At 42.2% G+C, this 27029-nt stretch overlaps 1 pseudogene; it reads right to left on the bottom strand.

Moving 5' to 3' along the window:
* Positions 1–27029, bottom strand: part of LOC120096933 (uncharacterized) — a 98297-nt pseudogene that overhangs the window by 19475 nt on the left and 51793 nt on the right.

Here is a 27029-nt window from a genome sequence, read left to right as displayed (position 1 = left end):
GTGTGTGTGTCTGTGTGAGTTTTCTTTGCCTTACTTTTTGTTTTTGTTTTGTTTTGTTTTGTTTTTTAGCTGATAGGTAGCTGCATTTTCCAATGCTGATTTGAAACCAGAACATATAAGCCTTATCTTAGGGCCTTCCCTGTCCTTGTCTCTGACTACTGGAGAATATTCCATATTTCTGGCAGTGATTTCTTGTATCAAAGGGGTGGGGCAGAGTTAACTGGAATTTCTATATTTAACACTCCATATCCTTGGACAAAATCTGGCTTCCAGCTTGGAACTTTGGAGTGACGATTCGGTCCAAATTATGTAAGCAATATATTATTCCTCGCATACAGAGCTTCATTTGGGTGCTGTCTGTTTATTCTGATGGACAGAGCCAGGGAGAAGGCAGGGCCCTTAGCTTCATGTATAGAATCCTGCAAAGTGGACAGACAAGCTGCCCCCAGATGAAAGTCAGGCCAGCAATTCAGGCCACAGGGCAGGAAGAGTTCAAGCTTTGGAATTAGAGGGAACCTTGGGATTCTGGCTTAGTGATCCAACTTTAGTTGTTGAGAGGGTTTTCATGTCCTTCTCTGTAGGGCATGGGACTGCTTTGACCTCACAATTGCTGTGAGGCTGAGAAAAATAAATAAAGTGCTTGGCACAGAATAATGGCAGTAAAAAACTAACACTGGGGACCTTGTCTCTACTGGGTGACATCTAAGCCTTTCAGGGTGCACTGACTATGAAGGCTCTCTGTAGGGTTAGCTCTGTGTCTTGTGTGTCTTCTTTCTCACCCCATCTCCTAGAAAATAATTTTAATTTAGACTAGTCCCATGTGCCCATGATAGAGTGGAAGGGGAAGGAAGTTTCTATGACCAATGGCAGTGGAATCTGAGGGCGGGGTCTCTTCTCAAGACAAACTCATAGTTTATTTCAGTATCAGTAATTCACCATTCCCTGAGGTCCTGTTGTGCTATCCGCAGATGATCCAGTAAACTCAGTTGAGGAATTCTGTTAGGGCATTGCTTGGCCTGATCCTGAAGGACACTCACTTGATTCATGGTGCCTTTCTCTACTTCTCCGTAGTTGTGTTTGCCAAAAGTGCAGGGCAGAGGGAGTAGGGAGCCTAAACATGTGAATTCTTTTTAAAATCAAACAATTTTGAAGTGAGCTGTGGGACCCTAATGGAGGTTACACGAGTTGTGTTTCAAAGAATGAAGGTTTGAATGGATGCAATTAAAGAAACCACAGGCTTCCTCCTGGTTAATTCAGCTGGCCTGGACCACGTGCTTTCCTGGAACATTTCCTGCCTGCTTTGCTGCTCTCCACCCAGTCCTCAATACAACATCAAGTCATTTGTCCCTGATCCTAGGAACCCTTCCAAATGACATCACTGTAGAACTAGGACATTACCATTTGTTCAAGCATCTGGTACCCTCTTGAGCTCCTCCTCCTGTGAGGCTGAGGAAAGTGCTGTTGGTTTCATATGCACTTACAACTAGAAAGGGAAGGCAAAGTGTCACGTGACCTTTACAATCTTATGTTTTTCTGTCAGCTTTCAGAGTAAGCAGGCCTAGCTTCTGTTTGTCTTAGAAACTTTTAATGAGAATATCTCACACTAGAGACCACCTCCATGTCATCTCATGCAGCTCGTGAGTGGTATACAGTGTCATTGTTGTGGAAGGTCTTGGGAGGTTTCCTGTGAGGACTGGGTCTCATCTTTCCTAGCCACGAAGCCTGCCATCTCTTGATCTCAGTTTTTTAAAGTGAAGGGTCAATTGTCCTGAGCATGCTTTAGAAACACTTGCAAAGATGGCTCACCGAGTAAAGGTGCTTGCCATGCAAGTCTGGCAAGATGGGCTTACTGTGTGGAATGCACATAAAGGTGGGAGGAGAGAAGTGACTGGACACACTTGTGCTCTGACCTCCACACACTCACATGGTGTGCTCTCCACACAGTAATAATATTATTTACTTAATTAAAAATACATAGAGTGGTAGGGAGATGTGGCATGTGCCTTTAATTCAAGGGCTTAGAACATTTTTGTTTGTTTTGTTTGTTGTTTTTTTAATTCCCCAGGCTAATTGCTGTGCACCTAGAATGTGAGTCCCATGCTCTGTAAGGCCCTATAAGATGTTAGTCAATAATTTTATCCTTATGATAAATCATGACACTGAAGCTCCCATTATTCACGTTCAAATAAAGAAAAAGAGACATACAGAAATCAAGCTCTTTGTACTCACATAACAAACCCATCATGAGTGTAGGGTGGCTTCCAAATCTTTGGATTTCCTAAGCTTCTACTTTGGAGAGGACATTAAGAAGTGATCGTAAAAGTAAGGAACCTGCGGTTTCCATGATACACTTAGAAGCTGGAGCCACAGCCCTGTCTATAAATCACAAAGTGTCATCCCGTGTGTATCTGTGCCCAGTCAATATCTTGTGCTCCGGTCTGCCCCAATATCAATTTGGCATGTTTAGCTAAATTTATTTGCATTTAACTGTGTCTTTGTCTGCTCTATTCCAGCCCTGCTACAACCAGTTAATCCTGTATTGTGGCAAGAATCCAGATATGCACTAGTGAGCACACACAGACAAACAGACAGACAGACAGACAGACAGGCGGGGAGAGAGAGAGAGAGAGAGAGAGAGAGAGAGAGAGAGAGAGAGAGAGAGAGATACAGAGACACAGAAACACAGAGACGAGAAGACACGTGGAGATAGCTTTGTTTTTAAATTGGGAAATTAAATTTTCCAGTGATTCTAGGTCTTGGCCATTCTTCCCAGCTTTGTGTATCCTTGAGTGAGACAAGATAGGTTTATCCATGTGCTAGGGACTATACTTGAAAAAGAAACCACAGTTTCAATTTTGTTCTAGAAGTAGCTTAAGCCCTAGGGATCAGGATGAATTCTGAACTTGTCTTTGGGTGATGGCACTGAGCCATACATTGTCCCATCTTCAGGCTGTGGAGCCCCACTGATTCCTGACCCTTGTCAGCAGTTTGGCCCTGGCTGTCAAGAAACTGTTGGAGGTGCAGTTGGTTGGGTCCAGGCAGAGCAGACACGGAGCTGGAGAGTAGAATAGGATGTGTGGGATGTTTGCCTTGAACGGAACCCGGAGAAGGAAAGCTGGACTGACAGGGAACAGGAATTTGATCCTTCTCACAAAAGTCCTTCACTGAGCCCAGGAGCAGCAGGTCTGCTGCATCTGAGACACCGCCAGAACCTGAAGGGACTGACCGGATAAACAGTTCTCTGCACCCAAATCCCGTGGGAGGGAGAGCTAAACCTTCAGAGAGGCAGACATGCCTGGGAAACTAGAAGAGACTGCACTCTGCCCACATCTCTGACTCCAGAGGAAAACACCAAACGCCATCTGGAACCCTGGTGCACGGAAGCTCCTGTAAAGGGCGGCGCAGATCTTCCTGGTTGCTGCTGCCTTGGAGAGCTCGTAAGCAACACCCCACGAGCAAACGTGAGCCTCGGGACCACAGGTAAGACAAACCTTCCTACTCCAAGCGACCTGACTGGTGAACTCAGGACACAGGCCCACAGGAACAGCTGAAGACCTGTAGAGAGGAAAAACTACACGCCCGAAAACAGAACACTCTGTTCCCATAACTGGCTGAAAGAAAACAGGAAAACAGGTCTATAGCACCCCTGACACACAGGCTTATGGAACAGTCTAGCCACTGTCAGAAATAGCAGAACAAAGTAACACTAGAGATAATCTGATGGCGAGAGACAAACGCAGGAATCCAAGCAACAGAAACCAAGACTACATGGCATCATCAGAGCCCAATTCTCCCACCAAAGCAAACACTGAATATGCAAACACACCAGAAAAGCAAGATCTAGATTTAAAATCACACTTGATCAAGATGCGGGAGGACTTCAAGAAAGACGTGAAGAACTCCCTTAGAGAAACACAGGAAAACAGGAATAAAGAAGTAGAAGCCTACAGAGAGGAATCACAAAAATCCCTGAAAGAATTCCAGGAAAACACAATCAAACAGTTGAAGGAATTAAAAATGGAAATAGAAGCAATCAAGAAAGAACACATGGAAACAACCCTGGATATAGAGAACCAAAAGAAGAGACAAGGAGCCGTAGATACAAGCTTCACCAACAGAATACAAGAGATGGAAGAGAGAATCTCAGGAGCAGAAGATTCCATAGAAATCATCGACACAACTGTCAAAGATAATGTAAAACGGAAAAAGCTACTGGTCCAAAACATACAGGAAATCCAGGACTCAATGAGGAGATCAAACCTAAGGATAATAGGTATAGAAGAGAGTGAAGACTCCCAGCTCAAAGGATCAGTAAATATCTTCAACAAAAGCATAGAAGAAAACTTCCCTAACCTAAAGAAAGAGATTCCCATAAGCATACAAGAAGCCTACAGAACTCCAAATAGATTGGACCAGAAAAGAAACTCCTCCCGTCACATAATAGTCAAAACACCAAATGCACAAAATAAAGAATATTAAAAGCAGTAAGGGAAAAAGGTCAAGTAACATACAAAGGCAGACCTATCAGAATCACACCAGACTTTTCGCCACAGACTATGAATGCCAGAAGATCCTGGACAGATGTCATATGGACCCTAAGAGAACACAAATGCCAGCCCAGGTTACTGTATCCTGCAAAACTCTCAATTAACATAGATGGAGAAACCAAGATATTCCATGACAAAACCAAATTTACACAATATCTTTCTACAAATCCAGCACTACAAAGGATAATAAATGGTAAAGCTCAACATAAGGAGGCAAGCTACACCCTAGAAGAAGCAAGAAACTAATCGTCTTGGCAACAAAACAAAGAGAAGAAAAGCACACAAACATAACCTCATATCCAAATATGAATATAACAGGAAGCAATAATCACTATTCCTTAATATCTCTCAACATCAATGGCCTCAACTCCCCAATAAAAAGACATAGATTAACAAACTGGATACGCATTCTGCTGCCTACAGGAAACGCACCTCAGAGACAAAGACAGACACTACCTCAGAGTGAAAGGCTGGAAAACAACTTTCCAAGCAAATGGTCAGAAGAAGCAAGCTGGAGTAGCCATTCTAATATCAAATAAAATCAATTTTCAACTAAAAGTCATCAAAAAAGATAAGAAAGGACACTTCATTTTCATCAAAGGAAAAATCCACCAAGATGAATTCTCAATCCTAAATATCTATGCCCCAAATACAAGGGCACCTACATACATAAAAGAAACCTTGCTAAAGCTCAAAACACACATTGCAACTCACACAATAATAGTAGGAGATTTCAACACCCCACTCTCATCAATGGACAGATCATGGAAACAGAAATTAAACAGAGACGTAGACAGACTAAGAGAAGTCATGAGCCAAATGGACTTAACAGATATTTATAGAACATTCTATCCTAAAGCAAAAGGATATACCTTCTTCTCAGCTCCTCGTGGTACTTTCTCCAAAATTGACCATATAATTGGTCAAAAAACGGGCCTCAACAGGTACAGAAAGATCGAAATAATCCCATGCATGCTATCAGACCACCACGGCCTAAAACTGGTCTTCAATAACAATAAGGGAAGAGTGCCCACATATACGTGGAAGTTGAACAATACTCTACTCAACGATAACCTGATCAAGGAAGAAATAAAGAAAGAAATTAAAGACTTTTTACAATTTAATGAAAATGAAGGTACAACATACCCAAACTTATGGGACACAATGAAAGCTGTGCTAAGAGGAAAACTCATAGCTCTGAGTGCCTGCAGAAAGAAACAGGAAAGAGCATATGTCAGCAGCTTGACAGCACACCTAAAAGCTCTAGAACAAAAAGAAGCAAATACACCCAGGAGAAGTGGAAGGCAGGAAATAATCAAACTCAGAGCTGAAATCAACCAAGTAGAAACAAAAGGGACCATAGAAAAAATCAACAGAACCAAAAGTTGGTTCTTTGAGAAAATCAACAAGATAGATAAACCCTTAGCCAGACTAACGAGAGGACACAGAGAGTGTGTCCAAATTAACAAAATCAGAAATGAAAAGGGAGACATAACTACAGATTCGGAGGAAATTCAAAAAATCATCAGATCTTACTATAAAAGCCTATATTCAACAAAACTTGAAAATCTGCAGGAAAGGGACAATTTCCTAGACAGATACCAGGTACCGAAGTTAAATCAGGAACAGATAAACCAGTTAAACAACCCCATAACTCCTAAGGAAATAGAAGAAGTCATTAAAGGTCTCCCAACCAAAAAGAGCCCAGGTCCAGACGGGTTTAGTGCAGAATTCTATCAAACCTTCATAGAAGACCTCATACCAATATTATCCAAACTATTCCACAAAATTGAAACAGATGGAGCCCTACCGAATTCCTTCTACGAAGCCACAATTACTCTTATACCTAAACCACACAAAGACCCAACAAAAAAAGAGAACTTCAGACCAATTTCCCTTATGAATATTGACGCAAAAATACTCAATAAAATTCTGGCAAACCGAATCCAAGAACACATCAAAACAATCATCCACCATGATCAAGTAGGCTTCATCCCAGACATGCAGGGATGGTTTAATATACGGAAAACCATCAATGTGATCCATTATATAAACAAACTGAAAGAACAAAACCACATGATCCTTTCATTAGATGCTGAGAAAGCATTTGACAAAATTCAACACCCCTTCATGATAAAAGTCCTGGAAAGAATAGGAATTCAAGGCCCATACCTAAACATAGTAAAAGCCATATACAGCAAACCAGTTGCTAACTTTAAACTAAATGGAGAGAAACTTGAAGCAATCCCACTAAAATCAGGGACTAGACAAGGCTGCCCACTCTCTCCCTACTTATTCAATATAGTTCTTGAAGTCCTAGCCAGAGCAATCAGACAACAAAAGGAGGTCAAGGGGATACAGATCGGAAAAGAAGAAGTCAAAATATCACTATTTGCAGATGATATGATAGTATATTTAAGTGATCCCAAAAGTTCCACCAGAGAACTACTAAAGCTGATAAACAACTTCAGCAAAGTGGCTGGGTATAAAATTAACTCAAATAAATCAGTAGCCTTCCTCTACACAAAAGAGAAACAAGCCGAGAAAGAAATTAGGGAAACGACACCCTTCATAATAGATCCAAATAATATAAAGTACCTCGGTGTGACTTTAACCAAGCAAGTAAAAGATCTGTACAATAAGAACTTCAAGACGCTGAAGAAAGAAATTGAAGAAGACCTCAGAAGATGCTCATGGATTGGCAGGATTAATATAGTAAAAATGGCCATTTTACCAAAAGCGATCTACAGATTCAATGCAATCCCCATCAAAATACCAATCCATTTCTTCAAAGAGTTAGACAGAACAATTTGCAAATTCATCTGGAATAACAAAAAACCCAGGATAGCTAAAACTATCCTCAACAATAAAAGGACTTCAGGGGGAATCACTATCCATGAACTCAAGCAGTATTACAGAGCAATAGTGATAAAAACTGCATGGTATTGGTACAGAGACAGACAGATAGACCAATGGAACAGAATTGAAGACCCAGAAATGAATCCACACACCTATGGGCACTTGATTTTTGACAAAGGAGCCAAATCTTCAAATGGAAAAAAGATAGCATTTTTAGCAAATGGTGCTGGTTCAACTGGAGGTCACCATGTAGAAGAATGCAGATCGATCCATGCTTATCACCTTGTACAAAGCTTAACTCCAAGTGGATCAAGGACCTCCACATCAATCCAGACACCCTCAAACTAATAGAAGAAAAACTGGGGAAGCATCTGGAACACATGGGCACTGGAAAAAAATTCCTGAACAAAACACCAATGACTTATGCTCTAAGATCAAGAATTGACAAATGGGATCTCATAAAACTGCAAAGCTTCTGTAAGGCAAAGGACACTGTGGTTAGGACAAAACGGCAACCAACAGAGTGGGAAAAGATCTTTACCAATCCTACAACAGATAGAGGCCTTATATCCAAAATATACAAAGAACTCAAGAAGTTAGACCACAGGGAGACAAATAACCCTATTAAAAAATGGGGTTCAGAGCTAAACAAAGAATTCACAGCTGAGGAATGCCGAATGGCTGAGAAACACCTAAAGAAATGTTCAACATCTTTAGTCATAAGGGAAATGCAAATCAAAACAACCCTGAGATTTCACCTCACACCAGTGAGAATGGCTAAGATCAAAAACTCAGGGACAGCAAATGCTGGCGAGGATGTGGAGAAAGAGGAACACTCCTCCATTGTTGGTGGGATTGCAGACTGGTACAACCATTCTGGAAATCAGTCTGGAGGTTCCTCAGAAAATTGGACATTGAACTTCCTGAGGATCCAGCTATACCTCTCTTGGGCATATACCCAAAAGATGCCCCAACATATAAAAAAGACACGTGCTCCACTATGTTCATCGCAGCCTTATTTATAATAGCCAGAAGCTCGAAAGAACCCAGATGCCCTTCAACAGAGGAATGGATTCAGAAAATGTGGTACAGCTACACAATGGAATATTACTCAGCTATCAAAAACAATGACTTTATGAAATTCGTAGGCAAATGGTTGGAACTGGAAAATATCATCCTGAGTGAGGTAACCCAATCACAGAGAAACACACATGGTATGCACTCATTGATAAGTGGCTATTAGCCCAAATGCTTGAATTACCCTAGATGCCTAGAGCACATGAAGCTCAAGACGGATGATCAAAATGTGAATGCTTCACTCCTTCTTTAAAAGGGGAACAAGAATACCCTTGGCAGGGAATAGAGTGGCAAAGATTAAAACAGAGACAGAAGGAACACCCATTCAGAGCCTGCCCCACATGTGGCCCATATATCTACAGCCACCCAATTAGACAAGATGGATGAAGCAAAGAAGTGCAGGCAGACAGGAACCGGTAGATCTCTCCTGAGAGACACAGCAAGAATACAACAAATACAGAGGCAAATGCCAGCATCAAACCACTGAACTGAGAATAGGACCCCTGTTGAAGGAATCAGAGAAAGAACTGGAAGAGCTTGAAGGGGCTCGAGACCCCATATGAACAACAATGCCAAGCAACCAGAGCTTCCAGGGACTAAGCCATACATGACTAAAGACTATACATGGACTGACCCTGGACTCTGACCTCATAGGTAGCAATGAATATCCTAGTAAGATCACCAGTGTAAGGGGAAGCCCTGGGTCCTGCTAAGACTGAACGTGATTGTTGCGGGGAGGGCAGCAATGGGGGGAGGATGGGAAGGGGAACACCCATAAAGAAGGGGAGGGAGAGGGATTAGGGGGATGTTGGCCCGGAAACTGGGAAAGGGAATAACACTCAAAATGTAAATAAGAAATACTCAAGTTTAAAAAAAAATAATTAAATAAATAAATAAATAAATAAATAAATAAATAAAAAAGTCCTTCACTGAACGCCTGATAATGTCTCCTGGTGGCTACATTGCTGCCTTTGATTATCTGCCTATAGCCTGATCTCAGAGAGTTAGTTCATCCCTCTGATGACTAAACAGTCTTGAGATTCTTCTAGGAAGTTCTTTGGTCCAAACCTAAGTTACTGTCTCTCAGCCTCTGTCAAAATCCCAGTGTTTACTGTAAGGTGTGTTTGTTTGTATATAAGTGATGTCTCTTTTTTTTTTCTTTTTCCGGAGCTGGGGACCGAACCCAGGGCCTTCTGCCACTGAGCTAAATCCCCAACCCAAGGTGATGTCTCTTAAGGGCTCTGTCTACCTTTCCTCTGTCTTCCTGTGTCCCAGCTATGCACACCATAGGGCCTTAATAAGTGTTTACTGAATGAATGAAGACTGCATGATGCCTTCTACTATTTTTCCATACCCTGAAGGAAAGGCTGCAGGGAGCCAGACCAGTCTGAAATGGTTAAAACCCAGACACATCATAGGATGTAGCCTTAAAGACTGATGCTCTCTGGCCTTGTAGCTCTCCAACTGTACTGAATGCTCACTGATGGCTTCTGTAGGCTTAACAGTTTCTTGTTTATTCTATGGCTGAAAACCTCTGCCTCTTTTCTCTTTAACTCTCTGTGGCTTCTTTTTCTCTTTATAAATCTCTGTGTTTTATGAAATGCTGTATCTTTATTTTACAACTCTCTGTTACTGTTCTGTGCTTCATTAAGTGCTTCAGAAACTTGACTCTTTATTACTGTTCTCTGCTAAATACTTAACTCTTTCTCACTTGTGCTAAATAAGCCTTAATATCTGGTGATTTACCCATGCTGTTTAGCAGCAGGGATTCAGTAAAGGCTTTATTGCTAGTGCTCCTTTCTCTGACCAGCCTGGGTAGTTAACTCCTTGTTAACCAGAGAGAAAGGAAAGGAAAAGAATCAAAATGCTTGATATAGGCAAATATGCACAGAAACTTATGCATTCCTATATTCACACTCTGGCCAGGCCCTATCCTCTATCACAATCAACTCCACAAGTATTCAAGCATGTTTACATATATATACATATACCTACACATATATGGACAGACAAAACGACATAACATTTGGATGGATGGATGGATGGATGGATGGATGGATGGATGGATGGATGGATGGATAGGGCAGAGCGCCACAAGCCAAAACATTCAACCAACAACTTTATTTCTTTTCTCTGACCTTTTTATACATTCTTAGACAATAAGTTCTTTAGGAAATTACCCCATAGATGAAATGTTAACAAACTGGGAGTTACATAAGGATTTTGATATTAAGTTTAAAGCAGTGTCTCATTCTATATGCTCATTATAAGTTCAAAACAACAGTTTTCACATGGCTTTGCCTTATCATAGTGCACACCTGTCACTTAATTCTTAGCCTAAATGTTTTTCCTTGAACACAGATTTGTCCCAAGTCTATTTCCCTTTATAGTGTAATTATGAACGCTCATTGAATTTCTTATTGCAACCTCTACTTACTATTATGAACAGTGGGCATATTCTACTCTTGATTCTAATTTTTTTGCATCTTTCTAGCAACTAAGACCATCTCTAGAAACGTTCTTCCTAAAATAATTTGAATCAATTCAGGAAATTCTATAGAATAATTATCTATTTAAAGGTCTGCAGAAATCTACAAAAAAGGGTGGATCAACCTAGAGATTGTTATACATTTAATAATAACAGGAAAAGCATATTAATACCAGAAATTGTTCCTCAAATAATATTGTCTCAGCCTTTTATAATGGAGTAAATGTGTCATGGCTTTACAGTTCATGGCGGAACCATCTCAGAAAGATCATTGCTAGGTTTTAGCTTCTCCAAGATGGCTCCTGATAAAAGACTCTATTTAAAGTCTTAAACAAATTAAAGCTCTTATTCTAAAAAGCAAAGATCTATGCAGCTATTAGGCACAGTCCATGTGAATAAATACAAGTTGTATGAAGATGCAAGTCTTGGATCCAACAGTATTTTAGATACCTGAAGGGAGCCCTAGAAGAAGAGTCAAATAACTGATCGCTTTCGGTATCTGTGGTGTGAGCTGACGTTTCCTTATGAATTATTTAAATTATATGCTTTATTTTCCTCAGGATAAATTCAGGAATAAACAATCAGAAGTTGTAAACTCTAATTTTCAAAATGAAAGGTTATCACAGGGAGAGGAGGGGAAGAGAGGAGGGAGGAGAAATTACCTGTTTCTGTGATAATCTTGAATACAAACACATACTGTATTGATTGGACACTATTTACCAATCGTTCAACAACAAACAGTACACCCTAGCCAAGTTGATAAACATGGGAGGAAGAGAGGGTTGGCAGTAAGCGAAAGGATTTGGTGTGGAATCTCAGAGCGAATTAAACACATAGTAGTATTGTGAGTCTACACAGCAAGACATTGTGATCTTGTCTTGAAACCCTCATCTTACCTCTTTTGTTTTTAGCAAAGCATTATTATGAACAACAATCAACATGACTACAATTTTGTAATTTTTCCCATTGTTGCGGACTTGAAAGCACAGCTGAGCTAACCTGTTCTTTTATCTCAGTCTCTAGTTCTCAAGCTTCACTTTTCACAGCTGCAGAAGCTCATGGGTGGTGGAGGTTGGCAAATTGCTTAGAATTGTAGCCCAGTGCAAACTACCTTGTGGGTTATAACAACAATAAGAAGAAGGGGAAATGTTGACTCATATGTTTGTTATGGCACAGTGAGAGAGAAACACTGATCTGTGCCATAAGGATCCAGTGACACTTCACACCCTAGAAGCCAGGGAGCTGGGGAGCTGGGCCTTCTAATGGAGCTGGGACAGAGCTGGGGAGTTGGGTGACTTAACCTTATGGCAGAGACTGTCTTGTCATTTACCAGACCAGTTTCTCATCTTAGGCAGGCCCTAGCTACATTTTCTGCTCTCCTGTGTAGTTATCTGCCATTTTATAGCTGAGTTCTAGCCTTCCCCTTGCTGTCTAGTCTCTGATCCATTTCTCTGCCCTGTCTGAACAGAGGCCGTGGGAGGACCTAGAAAGAAATGACCCTGGAAACAATCCGGGCCTTAGAATGACAATGTGGGATGCTTACCACCAACATGAGAGTACACATTTGGGTCATACATAAACTAAAATAACAACAAATAGTCATACTGTGTCATGCTGATGACTCTTTACAATTTGTCTTACAGCACGATAGGGTGGTTGGAGTTGGTCTAATGAGTATGACATTGTCAACTTCTATATCTTCTGCAAGAGAAGATGAGAAAGCCAGGCCTTTAATTAGACACAGACCACCTGGACTAAAACCATTGTTGTGTAGGGAAGAAAGGAGGGGACGGTGCTCTGTGGTAGAGAATTAGCAGAATTGCCCACAGTACAAATGGCTCGGGTCTCACAGAGTGATCAGGAGAAAGGAGGGCTGCGTTTGTGGGATTTGCCATTAGGAAGTCACTGGTGGTTTATGAGAGCGCAGTGTAGGATGTGATAATTTTGGATGTGAAAAGAAGAAAGGAAAACATGAGAAGCAAGCTTTTTCAAACCTGGGAAGAAACCTTCACAATCTGAGGTTAACAAAAGGAAATGGGAAATGGTCAGGATATGGAGAGCATCAGTGGGGGGAGGGGAGACACCATGTTAAAATACCTTAAGGTTTTAGTATCAGTAGTCTCTACCAGTCAAGAACATGTGTCGAAATTCCAGAATAACTTAAATAATCATGATATTTATTTACATATATACATATATGTAGACAGAAGTCAATGTGGTAATGTCAAATATATAGTGATTTCAAGAAAAATATAAAACAGGTGGGACCAATAAGATTTGTAAGATAATATGTATAAATATCTTATAGGATATATGTATATATCATATAAATGAACTACAGTTAATGTAGATTTTGAATTTGAAGAAACGGAAATCAAAAACAAAGAACTATATTTCACCCACTAGAAGCACAGAATACACATTCAGTAAAACGAGTGCGAGGAATCTAGGAACTGAGCACTTACAATGAGGTAAAAGTGCAACATTCCCTACAATCTAAGAAAAAGCTGGGGTCCCACCTTCCTTCATCTTCCCAGTTAATTTTCTCAACATGGCAAACACTATACCAAACAAGGCATTAATATTCTAACCTGTAGAGCCTGTATAAAGGACTACTGTTTAAAGACTAAAATTTGACCTACCAGTTAATACTTTCAAGATATCGGGAAGAGAATGAAGCTAGTGCATCAGAGTGGGGAAGATGGCTCACTGGATAAGGGATTGGCCATGTAAGTGTAGGGACCAGAGTTTCAATAGGTCCAACAGCTCGCCTCTAACTCCATGCAAAGTTCAGGAAGCAGAGACTGGATCCTCGGGGCAAGATGGCTACCTAGACAATCAAAGGACAAGCTCCTAGGTCCACGAGAGACCCCACCCTAGAAAATAAAGGAAGGAACCTAGCAACCAGCTCCTGTGAGTTGTCCTCTGTCTTCACACGCACATGTAACATGTGCATGCACGCATCAAAAAATGATCAGATACATAAATGAATAAACAATGTGATTTTTAAAATGAAAGAAAGTCTACTCAGCTAGTCTTGGTGATGTAGAGTCACAGGACAGCAGAGGCTCTTCAGAGCAATCATTAATTACGTAATGATATTTTCAGTCCACATCCTCAGAAGCTCTAATATCAGTACACACCGACCTTGCAAGTTCCTAAGCAGTAACAATTCAATGAAATGAGAATAAAAACCAAAAACGAAAAACACAGTGAAGGACTATTAAATCTGTGCTGTGGAGCACACGGGGGATTGAGCCATTAGACTAATAGATCTATGTCTCTGAAATTGAAAATTGATGATAAATAGGAAAGAAAATAATAATGTTGGTGGTGATACTTTATGTAAGGAGTAGATGTTGGTATTTTCCTCTGGATAGAACAGATATCTCATAAAAAATTATGATTCCCCAAATGATGAGGTGCTCAGAGTAACTTTTATTCTAGTGTTTTTGGAATACTTTATTACATGAGTGTCTGAGACGCTTCAGATCTATAAACAATAGGGGTATGTGTGTACGCTAATGAGATGACTGGTGACAGCCCTCAAAGGCATGAATTAGAGATGAGAGTCTAAGTGTACAAACAGCTTTTCCCTCCAATCACCCTCTAACTGAGTTGTAGACAGCTGTGGTTGGGTTCTCTTCCCTGTGATCCGAATGGAGACTTGGACTTCCTCAAAGAGCCATGAGCAAGCATCCACTAGCAGCCATGCCTGGGGACTCTTGGCCCAAGTAATCAATCCTTGAGAGAGAATAATTAATGTCAGCTGTTGGGAACTTGCCCAGACTCAGTTCTTTGGAAATGAAGAGCAGGGTGACTTTGTTAACCCTGGAGGAAGAAGAGAAAATGGAGGGGCAAAGAAGTTTTCTCCCGGAAGCCTCTGGGTACAAACTGCAGCAGACGACTTAGGCACATAAGTCGGTGAAAGCAGATACAAGAGAGTGAACAAAAAGACCAGGACTGAGCATCACTACAGAGGGAAAGTGGGAAACAAGCGAGAGCACACGAGTGCCGATGAGAGGGAAAACAAGGAAACGGAAAACCACTCTACAGCCACAGGCACTTAGAGACCTAAGTGCAGTTTAAGAAGATCTTCTGAAGTAAAATATCAAGTTTCAAGCAAACATGATTTAGCAGCTGCACCAAAGGAGAAGCAGATCACCCCTCAGGCCCAGATATTTTCTTTGCTTATCAAGTTGTTTATCCAAAGGATCAGTTCCTTCTGGACATTATGGTTGGAATTTTCCTAGTGTCTTCCTACCTTCTATCCTGGGCTAATGAATTCAGTTTTGCAATCTTTATCTAAAAGCTCTCTGTGAGCACCAGAGTATGTTGTGAAAGCCCCTTTCCCATTCCCAAGGTTTTAGAAAATTGGTTAAGCTCTGCAAACTTTTGGCAGGCAGTGCTGTGTGTGGATCTCAGGAGCGCTGTGGGTCAGGAAGGCTGGTGCACCAGCAATCTGGGGCCTTGGGTTCTTTACTTTCCTGGGGCTTTAGTCAAAGCCTCTCCTCATGCTCTGTCTCCTTGAAACTGGTGACTGATCCTTTATTAGATAAGTTGGAACACAAATACACACACTCACACAGATGCAAAACGTGTATCATATCTACATCTATCCCTCTATCATCTAACTATCCTTCTATCTATCTGTCTGTCTGTCTGTCTATCTATCTATCTATCTATCTACCTATTTCTCACATATGGAAAGCTTGGTCTCCAGCATCCCAGAGCTCTGATGTGGGGTCTCTGGGATGTGATTGGATTGGAAAGGCCAGATTCATAAAACAATCCAATGATGGATTTGTAGTAGATGGGGTTTTGTGGCTTGGTGAAAACCTTAGGAAAAAGGCTACATGGTGGAATCATATTTCTGAAAGCGAGGCCTATTCACCATTTGTCCTGGGCTGCAGTGTGCAGGACAGCTATTTATCTCTCCACTGTTTTTCCTTAGATGATTCTCTCGCTCTGAAGCTCCATCTCCTGACGGACACTAACTTTCCTTTAAGTCTGGGCTGAAGTGTGACTTAGAAACGACAGCAGTGTTACTCTATGCTTTGTCACGTGAAGCCACTGCTGATTCTTTACAGAAATACAGATCACATAGTTTTCTGTCAGCTAGGGGACTCCTCCTACCATGACTGTGTCTACAGGGAGATGGAACATTGTTCCAGGCATCTCTGAATGCTTAACATAGACCCTGACCTGTAAGAAGCGGTCTACACATAGTAAATTCTTAAATGAAGACTCTACAGGGGAGGGGAAAAGCCTCCAACAACCAATGAGGAGAAGGCAAAATATGAAGTTGGTTAGAAATTTATTATATCTGATAACAGGGGGGCATTCAGATAAAGATTAATCACTTTTTTGTCAGGCCTAGGACTCCTACAATTCAAGTTCTGTAGACGCTGTCTTGTCTTGAACAGATCCTATGTAGATTTATTCTGGATTGGGATGGATTCAGCTTGTGGCAGGAAAGAGATGCCACATCTAAGTGGCGGAAATGGAGTCAGCAGAGTTAGTGAAGAGCTTAGAGAGATGTGAAAGGAGAACAGAGGCACTGCAGCCCTCAGACACTAGCACCACAGTTCTTAATGCAGAACAAGTGCATAGGGGTTAATGGAAACTTCAACAGTAAAGCTGAAGCTGTGGTCATTGACGGAAGAAGCTTCCAGAAAGAACTGGGACCTTTCGTGAGCCACTGCCCACCTGGAGACACACAGGAGAGAACTGGAGGGATGAGTGTCCTGACCTCTGCCCTAACCATGCTCAAACTCACAGCCATTTCTGTTGACTTACTGTCCCCACCAGCGGGGACCCAGTTATTCAGGGTCCCGAAGGGGCGCTACCCTTGGGCCTAAATGGGGGACGAGAGAAGAAGGAGACTAAGCAAGATTCTGTTGTCAAGGTCTCGTTTATTGGGATGAACGTTACGGCTTTTAAGGCTTTCAGGTAGGGGGAGTGACCTTTGTGAAACATGAAGGAGGGGGAGATGAGGGTATAGGCAGTGATAGCTGGAGGCAAAGAAGTCAGGCGATGAGGTCAGGTGGTGGAGACACTGGGTGTTGACTGAGGAGATAACTGGTATCTGCTCGAGCTGAGGCATCCCTTGAATGTTATCTTCCTGTGCTGTAAATTCATGGGAGAGGCTTTGTCCAACAATCTTAAGACTTATGGCAGTCATCTTAGGGGTGAATATCTGTGGCCAAACAGCCCAGAGTCACCTAGTCACTTTGAGCCATGTAGTCAAAAAGCGGCTAGGCCCAAATCCAATATGGCTCTGTGCAACCTACACCAACGTGGACGATGTGGGCAGGGAGCCTTTTCTACATAGTCCGGGTCAGCCTTCAGGAGCATAGGATAGGAAGGAAAGAGCAGTGTTGGGATTTATGCCAACCAGACTCCAGCACGAACTGCCCAATTCCTGCTGTCAAGGCTGTTTGCAGCCCTCCTGTGTTTCTTTTAATGCAGTGTATCTCTGTGTGTATTTGTGTGTCTGTGTCTGTGTGTGTCTGTGCGTGCTCACATATACATGGAACATGGGGAACACACATGTGCATGTGCACATGTGTACACGCGCCAGTGTATACACACACACACACACACACACACACACACACACACACACAAACTGATACTTCACTAGTTTGGGACCAATTAAATAGGTCATACAGTCTAGACAGTGAGCACCACAGGTCAGCATTTCTCATCTACACTGGGATTGCAAGTGTGCACATCCACATATGACTTTTCTTTTTTTTTTTTAAAGATTTTGTCTACTTTTTTATGTATATGAATACACTGTAGCTGTCTTCAGACACACCAGAAGAGGACATCAGATCTCATTACAGATGGTTGTGAACCACCATGTGGGTGCTGGGAATTGAACTCAGGACCTCTGGAAGAGCGGTCAGTGCTCTTAACCGCTGAGCCATCTCTCCAGCCAGTGACTCTTCATTTAAACATGGGTTTTGGGGATCAAACTCATATCCTCATAGGTAATGATTGAATTATTACCCCAGACCTGCACTGTGACTCTGCAATCAGTGTTTCTAAAGTTTCAGGGTTTAAGCTGCTGCTCACTTAGTCCTAAACAATCTCTGAACATTAACTCAGGGCCCTTGACTTAGATGGAGAAGCAAAACCAAAATCCACTGTCAGGAGGGAAGTTTAGATGGTGGGTCAGGAAGTTAGGAAGAGTAAAAGGAATGAACCTCTTGGGAGAGTGAGCTGGACAGGCAAAGGGGCTGATTCAAAAGTCCTGGCATAACAGAAGGGCACAGGGTGCTGCTGTGCTCTCACGAGGCCCATGGTGGTGGGTGAGATGTGAGTTATCACACTCCAGACTCAACACAGTGCTTATCGTTCCCCAGACAGTTTTCAGTCATCCCCACAATTTTTAAGTCTCTACCTGTAGCCACCCTACCTCTCCTGGCACAGGAACTGCTACTTACTGGGCCAGTGGCCGAGGTTATCAGAAATAGACCTCGCTAGCCTCTACCTCCTTTCCTCAGATGCATATATACCCATCCTTGCTCCCAAGCTTTTCCCTCTCTTCTGGCCTCTGAGCCTTTCCTCTCATCCTTGGTCACTTTACCTTCAGATTCAAAATGGCACTGTGCTCCCTCAGTTCTGCAACCCGGTGAGGGAGAGCACTAGTATAATGGGCCCCAAAGGTCATAAACACGTCACTCATGTTCTTGCCCAGAGCATGGAAATCCTAGATAAATGTTTTATACCCATGGCTGCCTGTTCTCCTAGGTTAATGCTCTGAGTCTGGGTTTCTTCCCCCTCACAGCAAGTGTAGTTTGTGCAAAGACTTCAGGGAGAGCAAATCACTTTCTTTAAGGCTTTCTCTACCTGAGCCATGGTTTCCTGAATAGATGGAACTGTAAACAACGTGTTCCTTTCCTTTCTTTGCACCCTCCATTACTGGGCTCCCGGATCTCTATGTGCCTGGAATTCTGGGCTCCACACAGTATCTGCAACATTGCTTAGTGTCCTCTCTGAAACTAATCTCTGGCTTCAGACCCTTGCAGACATTTCCTGTGTGTGCAACGGTGGGCAGTCACTTGATCGTAAGGAACCTGTTGTGTGAAAATGGAAAAGGTTCCTGCGCCTTTAGGGTGTGTGGACATCAAATGCATGGTGGCTGCAAAGCACTTTGTGGGCTGCCTAGGTTTTTAAGAAGTGCCAGGAGATAGCCGACAATATTTTTTATCTCTCTCCTCTTGCTGGTGATAAGTTTTCTTCCACCTACGCATCATTTCCTAGATGTGATAACTTGAATCTGAAACATCTCTCACAGGCTTTGTTTTTCTTTTGCAACTCAAAGTTTCCGTGTGACCAAGACTACCCTTTTCAAGTACATGCTAATAAACTCTGAGTGGCTTTAGGAGGTAAGGCCTAATTCCAAAAGGATTTCCCTGGGGCAGTCTTGTGCGGTACTCTGAGCCCCTGGTTCCCAGGGTTTCTGCTTCTTCCATGAGAGCAGTCTCTGTCACATGCTCCTACCACCAAGTTCTGAGCTGCTCTTCCTTTTCTCCCCCACGTTAATAGACTGAATCCTTTTCTCCCCCAGTTCTTCTGTCCAGCATTATGCCATAGCATCACAAAGGACCTAAGGAGCTGGATACTGTGCTTTCTGTCTCGCTGACTTTAACCACACCATCTCCTCTCCCCCGATGCCCTTCATTTTTGTGTTCCCTAATATCCTCCTTCTTGGGCCTACTCACTTCCTCCCTTTCCCACGAGGCCTCCCTGGTACCTCAAGCCAAAGCTGTTCCAGCTCAGTGAAGTCTCATAATCTTCTGCTGCCTCTTTTAGAATAACCTATTCTTTATTATATGAATTTAATTAAATGCTTTGTTTTCCTAACAAGATGTAGAATAGCTGCTTAAGTAGCGTCAGGACCAAGCATCCTAATCCATTTTCATTAAATTCATTGGTAATGTTTTTTCCAAGTCTGCAGATCATCTCCAGAGAACACTGATCAGGGTTCACTTTCACAATCCATGAATAAAATTTTGTGGGAAAAGCAGAAGAATGAGTCCCCAGATTCTTTATGTGTTTTAATGATAATAAAAGACTGGGGAATCCCTAGGAATCTGAGTGTGATGTGAACCATAGTACATCTATCCTCACAGAAGTTGGGTGTTAAACGAGCTTAGAAGGCTAAGCAGGAGGAAACACTGAGTCCAGCCAGATGTCCTGTCCAGAGATCAATAAACAATCCACAGACTGATGGATCAGTAGGAAACAAGGAAAGAGAGATATCAGGACAGATCTTTAAGTCAACATTTGCTAACCATGAGCAAGGGAATGAATTTGTCAGAGTGAACGCAGTCGTACAGGAATGAGAAGACGGCTCAGTATGTAAAGGTCCTGAGTCACACATTGAGCTGGCGTCCTTAAACTCTCCATTATTAATAAAGCAGGAACAATGGCACTGGATAAACTCGCTTACATGGTCTGTACAGGGAGCACTTCTCATTCTGCTCCTAAGGGTCATGGTGGCAAATTTTAACAGAGTTTTCTCTTCTGAGCTGTCAAGACACTGTCACATTTCTCTTACCCCCTGGTATAGTCTCAACATAGTCTCTCCTCACCTCCTACAAAACCACTTGTTAAAATTTATGCCCCACTGTGTGAGACCAAGAGTGGAAACAGTCTACGATGTTTACAGATGAGGTTCTGGAAGGCAGTGTGGGTTAGATGACATCATCAGAGTGACTTTTTAGAGCCCCTTGCCTTCTGCACTAGTGTTTCCACGGGGTATTTACCAAGCTAGAGAACAAGAGAGCACATTGTTTATTTATTTCCAATATGGCTATGAGTTCTTGTTTTAGATAGAGTCTCAAGTAGCCTGGGCTGGCCTCGTACCCACCATGTAGACAAGCATGACTTCGGGTCCCCAAAGCCATCCTAACATTTTTAACTCATTGTCAGAACTACTTCTTGATTCCTAAGGTTAGTGAGCTTTTTAAGTTTCAAATTGTTTATCCGTAGATTCCCTTGTATTAGTATGCAAAGAATCATATCCTCTGGGAAGAGAATTTTGCTTCTTCCCACCACTGCATGTTGCTTTCTTTTTCCTGAACCTAAATTGTTAAATGGAGACAGTGATGGCGGTAGTCTGTCACAGTTCCTTCTCTAAAGCTAATACTGATTTGTCCCTGTGGAATAAAGTCTGGGATGAGTTTCTCTGGAAACACTTGATCCAGTTATGGAAGTCCTCATGAATTTTAAATCTTTCTTTCTTTTCTTTTCTTTAGAAACCATAAATGTGTGTCATTTATTAAATAATTTTTATATTTATGTTACACACAGATATGACCAATATTGATGGACTCTTGGACACAGAAGAGCTGTTCTGTATCTTTTCCTACAGTGCCCTGGACTCAGTTATTTCAAACACTGTATTATCTTGAGGCTAAGCAAGACAGTCATGTATGTGACTGTATTCATATTTTTTCCATCTTTATTAAATTGGGTATTTCTTATTTACATCTCAAATGTTATTCCCTTTCCCGGTTGGTTTCCAGGCCAACATCCCCCTAGCCCCGCTCCCTCCCCTTCTATATGGGTGGTCCCCTCCCCATCCTCCCCTCATTCGTGCCCTCCCCTCAAGAATTCCATCCACTGGGGGTTCAGTCTTGGCAGGACCAAGGGCTTCCCCTTCCATTGGTGCCCTTACTAGGCTATTCATTGCTACCTAAGCAGTTGGAGTCCAGGGTCAGTCCATGTATAGTCTTTGGGTCGTGGCTTAGGCCCTGGAAGCTCTGGTTGGTTGGCATTGTTGTTCATATGGGGTCTCAAGCCCCTTCAAGCTCTTTTGGTCCTTTCTCTGATTCCTTCAATGTGGGTCCCGTTCTCAGTTCAGTGGTTTGCTGTTGGCATTCGCCATATGGCATATGTATTTGCCATATTCTGGGTGTGTCTCTCAGGAGAGATCTATATTCAGCTCCTTTCAGCCTGCACTTCTTTGCTTCATCCATCTTACGTAGTTTGGTGACTATATACGTATGGGCCACATATGGGGCAGGCTCTGAATGGACATTCCTTCAGCCTCTGTTCTAAACTTTGCCTTCCTATCCCCTCCCAAGGGTATTCTTGTTCCCCTTTTAAAGAAGGAGTGAAGCATTCACATTTTGGTCATCCTTCTTGATTTTCATGTGTTCTGTGCATCTAGAGTAATTTGAGCATTTGGGCTGATATCCACTTATCAATGAGTGCATACCATGTGTGTTTTCTGTGATTGGGTTACCTCACTCAGGATGATATTTTCCAGTTCCTTCCATTTGCCTATGAATTTCACAAAGTCATTGTATTCTTATTTTTTAATATGTGCTCTCCTAGTAGGGTTTTCTTCATTTAATTCATTCTTTCCCATGCACAATAGGAACAGTGGGGAGGATTCCTTTGCTCATTATTGTTAAGTCTCAATCTCCCCAAAATGACAGTCTAGGCTCAGCTCAGGTTGACCTTTGACAGGGTGGAAGGATGGCTAAGAGACAGACAAAACTTATGCTCAGCATTGCTCAGAAACCAGTGAAGACTTCTGTTGTCAGGGGCTACATCTCTCCCTCTGGCATTGGGGCACCAAATCCCTATCAGCACACACCTGAAGTTCCTATCAAAGCTGCCCTCTTGGCTTTTCACTTCCCCATTGGGACTGTAAACTTCAAGAGGTTCAGCCTGCACGCCCCTCCTCTCAAAGGCTGTACAGACCTGTATTCAGATCTGTTCCTGAAATATTTATAAGGGCTGAAACCCAGAGCGGCCTAGTGTCCTGTCAGTAGAGGGATGGTAAAGTAATGTGAAGTGTATACAAAATATGGTTTTATCCATAAAAAACAATTGAATTAGCATTTGTATTAAACAAGTCAATTTCATGTTTTATGAAATAACCGACTGAAAAAGGCAAACATTGCATGTGTCCATTTATATTCAGAATCTGAATTAAAACATATACCACATATCACACATACACCAAATAAATTGTTGATTATTACACATACTCCTCCTCCAACAAATAAGTGCTCTCTCTCTCTCTCTCTCTCTCTCTCTCTCTCTCTCTCAGTCTCTCAGTCTCTCAGTTTCTCTCTTCTCTTCTCCTCTCCTCTCCCCCTCCCACCCCCCCCCACTGTTATGGTCTCCCATGACTTACATTTGAAAGGGGACTTGAAGTGACTTGGTGAGTCTCCCAATTCACGTGGTTTGAGGAGAACAGCAGCAAACTGGGGTCATGCTGTGAGGAGAAGGTTCCCTGTGTTTGGTTTTGTGAGACCTGATTAGAAGATGACAGAGTAGCACAGAGGGAGTGGGTTCACTCCTGATGAAAACAGCTCTGATTTGTGCACTTAGGAACCCTGTTAAGGTAAAGACTGAAAACAAGGGTTTCTGGAGCAGTCTGCACTTCCAGGTGACATACAGGCTACTGGGCTACTGCAGGAGATTGTCTCTGTCTTCCTCCAATTTCTCAGTACAGAGAGGAAAGGAATTTGGTTGTAGGACCGAAGATTCAGTGTTTTCTTGCAAAGTGAAACAGATCTGCTCACATTCCATTGTCTGAAGCTCTCAGAGACAGGGAAGCAAGGGGAATGTGTATTTCTAGTCCTCTGTGAAGGACTGGCCAGTTATCTCTGGGTAAGCAGGGATTTTAATGTCTCATTCAGGGCCTTAGAATTCTCCCAATGCAATCAATAAACGCTAAGCTTAAATGGACCCAGAAGAACCAAACATCATTTTGTGTAATCCATTGTGAGCTACTCTCTCAGAAATGCAGGGAGGACTCCTCCCTTGCCTGAGGATCAATGGCTCCTCAGGAACCTTATTTAATTGTTTCTTTATCCCTGAGGTGTGGGTAATTTTTTAAGTGCATTGGATTTAAGTGCATCTGAGAGTGTAGATTACGTATCAGCTCTCTAGATATGTTGAATAAAAGGTGTGGCCTTGTTCAAATAGGCCAGTTCAATAGAAAATAATTATATCAGATTTCTATTTCATGCTGCACGAAGTGACCGATAAATGAACCAGCGCCTGCTTCCCGGAAAACAAATGAGCTTAAAACAAACTGAAATCCTGTTTGCTTCAAGAGAAGACTCGAGATTTTGGATTTTGCAGTCAAATGGATAGAACTAGAAAATATTATCCTGAGTGAGGTAATTCAGACTCAAAATGACATGCATGGTATATACTCACTAATATGTGGATATTAGCCAAAGAGGACAGAACACCCAGGGTACATTCCTGAGTTTCTTATTGCAGCCATTCGGATTGGTGTACCTTCTCTGAGCCACCGCACTAGAGGACCAACCTGGTTCTCTAACAGTGCACCATCTTGGTTTGCCCTAAAGACCTATTAAAAATATATGACAAGCAACATTCTACTGTATATATTTGGCTTCTTAGTCAAAGATCAAGTGTCCATGAATGGTGCTTTTATTTCCAAGGCTTCACTTCTATTCCACTGATCAACCTGTCTACCTCTGTACCAATGCCACGCAGTTTTTGAGGAGATAAACATGTGAAAGGCCCAAAGTGAAGATGCTTTAATCCCCCTTGTGATGGAGAAAAAAGCAGTCATGGGAGGCAGAGGGAGGGAACAGCCTGAGTGAGAGAGAGGAAAGGGAGGAGAAAGGAGGAACATGATCAGGTATTGTGGGGAGGACAAGAGAGTAGTCCTGAGGGTCAGCAGAATACACGGAAATATTCAACCTCAGTGGGCGGCAGGTGAGAGGACTCTCTAGAATGAGAGACCTGGGAGTTGAGAGATTCTCAGGACTCAAAGGGAGGGACCTTAGATGAAATTCCCAGCAGTGGGGAAAGGGACCTTGTGGAGTCCATCTGCAGTAGAAAGACAGGGCATCAAGAGGAGGGATGGGGCTGCCATTCCACAGTCAAACACTCTGACAGCATTGTTCCTGTCTAAGGGAACTGCAGGGACAAAACCAGAGAAGAAACTGAGGGAATGTAGGCCCAGTGGCCTGCCCAAATTGGGACCCATCTCAAGGGGAGGCTCCAAGGCCTGATACTATCACTGATGCTATGGGGCGCTTATAGACAGGAGCCTAGAATACCTGTCATCTTAGTGGCCCAACAGGCAGCTGACTGAAACAGAGGCAGATACTTATACCCAACCAATGGACTGAAGTCTGGGACCCATGATTGAATTAATGAAAGGCTGGCAGAAGCTGAGGAGAAGGCTTACCAGCAGTCTCAACCAACCCAGGCCCCTGAGATCTCTCAGACACTGAGCCACCAGTAGGCAGCATACATTAAGTGGTCTGAGACCGTGGACACACATACAGCAGAGGCCTGCCTGTTCTGGCCTTGGTAAGAGATGTGCCTAAACTTGGAGAAACTTGTGGCTCCTAGGAGTTGACAGATCTGGGTGTGTTAAGGAGGAGTGAGGGGATGTTAGGGACCTCTTCTTGGAGACAGGGGGGAGGAGGAATGGGATGAGGAACAGTGGAAGGGGCAGACATGACCAGACTGTACAAAAAAAGAAATAAAAAATTGTCCGTGTGAAATTCTCAAAATATTATCTTAAAATGTGTGCTTGTGTATGTGTGCACATGTGCGTATATGTTTTGCATATGTGTGTGTGGTTGTGCGTGTGTGTGTGTGTGTGTGTGTGTGTGTGTGTGTGTGTGATTGCTAATGTTGTTGGTCACCTTGACACATCCCTAGGAAGAGGTAACTTCAATTTAATAATAGATGTGGTCAGACTGGTCTATGGCCACCTATACCTGAGATGCATTGTCTTCCTTACTAAGTGATGGAGAAGCGCTCATCCCACTGTGAGTGATGTCATCCCTAGGTAGGCGAACCCAAGCTATGTAAAGAAAGCTACCTGAGAAAGACTGAAGAAGCAAGCCAGTAAGTAGCATTTCTTCATGGCCTCTTGTTTCTATTCTAATATCTGCCTTCAGAGGTGTGTGTGTGTGTGTGTGTGTGTGTGTGTGTGTGTGTGTGTGTGTTTATACACATAAGTATCTGTAAATACAGATACATATACACATACATACCCATAAAAGGACTAGGCAGATGAAACAGTGGATAAGGCACTTGCTGTGCAAGCAGGAAGACCAGAGGTCAAGTCCCTAGTAGGAACAAAAATGCAAAGTGGACATTCTGGAAGCAGAGACTGGATACCTGAACAAGGTGGCTGACCAGACTAGACTAATCAGTGAGTTTTGGATTCAAAAGAGAGAGACTACTCAATATATAAGTGCAATGGGATTAGGGCATGTACCTGGCATTAATCTCTGGCCTCCACACAATGCTCACACAAGTTCAGACGTATCTGTATACACACACACGCACACGCACACGCACACGCACAAATACACCCACCCAGGTTCACTCATGCACACATGCTCACACACAAACCCCACACTGCTTTAAGCATTGGGAAGGTTGTCCTGAGAATCCTCAACCCTCACCATGAATGACTGGATGCCTTTCTGCAATGTGCCCTGGTGTAACTTTTGTGTTGTAGAAAATATTTAATCTCAAATTGAAGTTTCTACCCTGCTTTTGATCATTCAGTTCCTAAATAAAAGACACACAACCTTTACATTAATAATAAGAATAACAACAATAATAATCAAATTTTGCAACAAAATTAATCTTAAATTTTTATCAATTTATAATGACATATACTAATAAAACCTGAATCAATATATATAAAATTCTGGGTCAATGTATGAAATATAACCTCATTTCTGCATCAAAATATAAACATCTCTACCAAGGTAAGATTATGGCTATAAAATGGTGGGTTTTGTTGGTGGTGATTAGGTGTATATTCAATAATCTACCCATATTTGTCTACATTTTAAATTTCTCTGTATCCCCTTTTCTTCTTCTCAACCCTTTCCCTTTATCTGAGAAAGAAAGGAGGGGAGTGAAAAGGAAAGGTAAGATAGAAATCCCCAAGTCTATGCTCCTTGTTTAGTTTCCTCCCTGTCCAAGACTATCATTATTTGTAAATCATCCCATAAATGACAACACATATATAATTTATAAAATGACCAAAATTACACACCCCA

Source organism: Rattus norvegicus, chromosome 15 (assembly GCF_036323735.1).
Source record: "Rattus norvegicus strain BN/NHsdMcwi chromosome 15, GRCr8, whole genome shotgun sequence".
Taxonomy (NCBI): Eukaryota; Metazoa; Chordata; class Mammalia; order Rodentia; family Muridae; genus Rattus; species Rattus norvegicus.
This window is presented reverse-complemented; position numbering and strand designations above follow the sequence as displayed.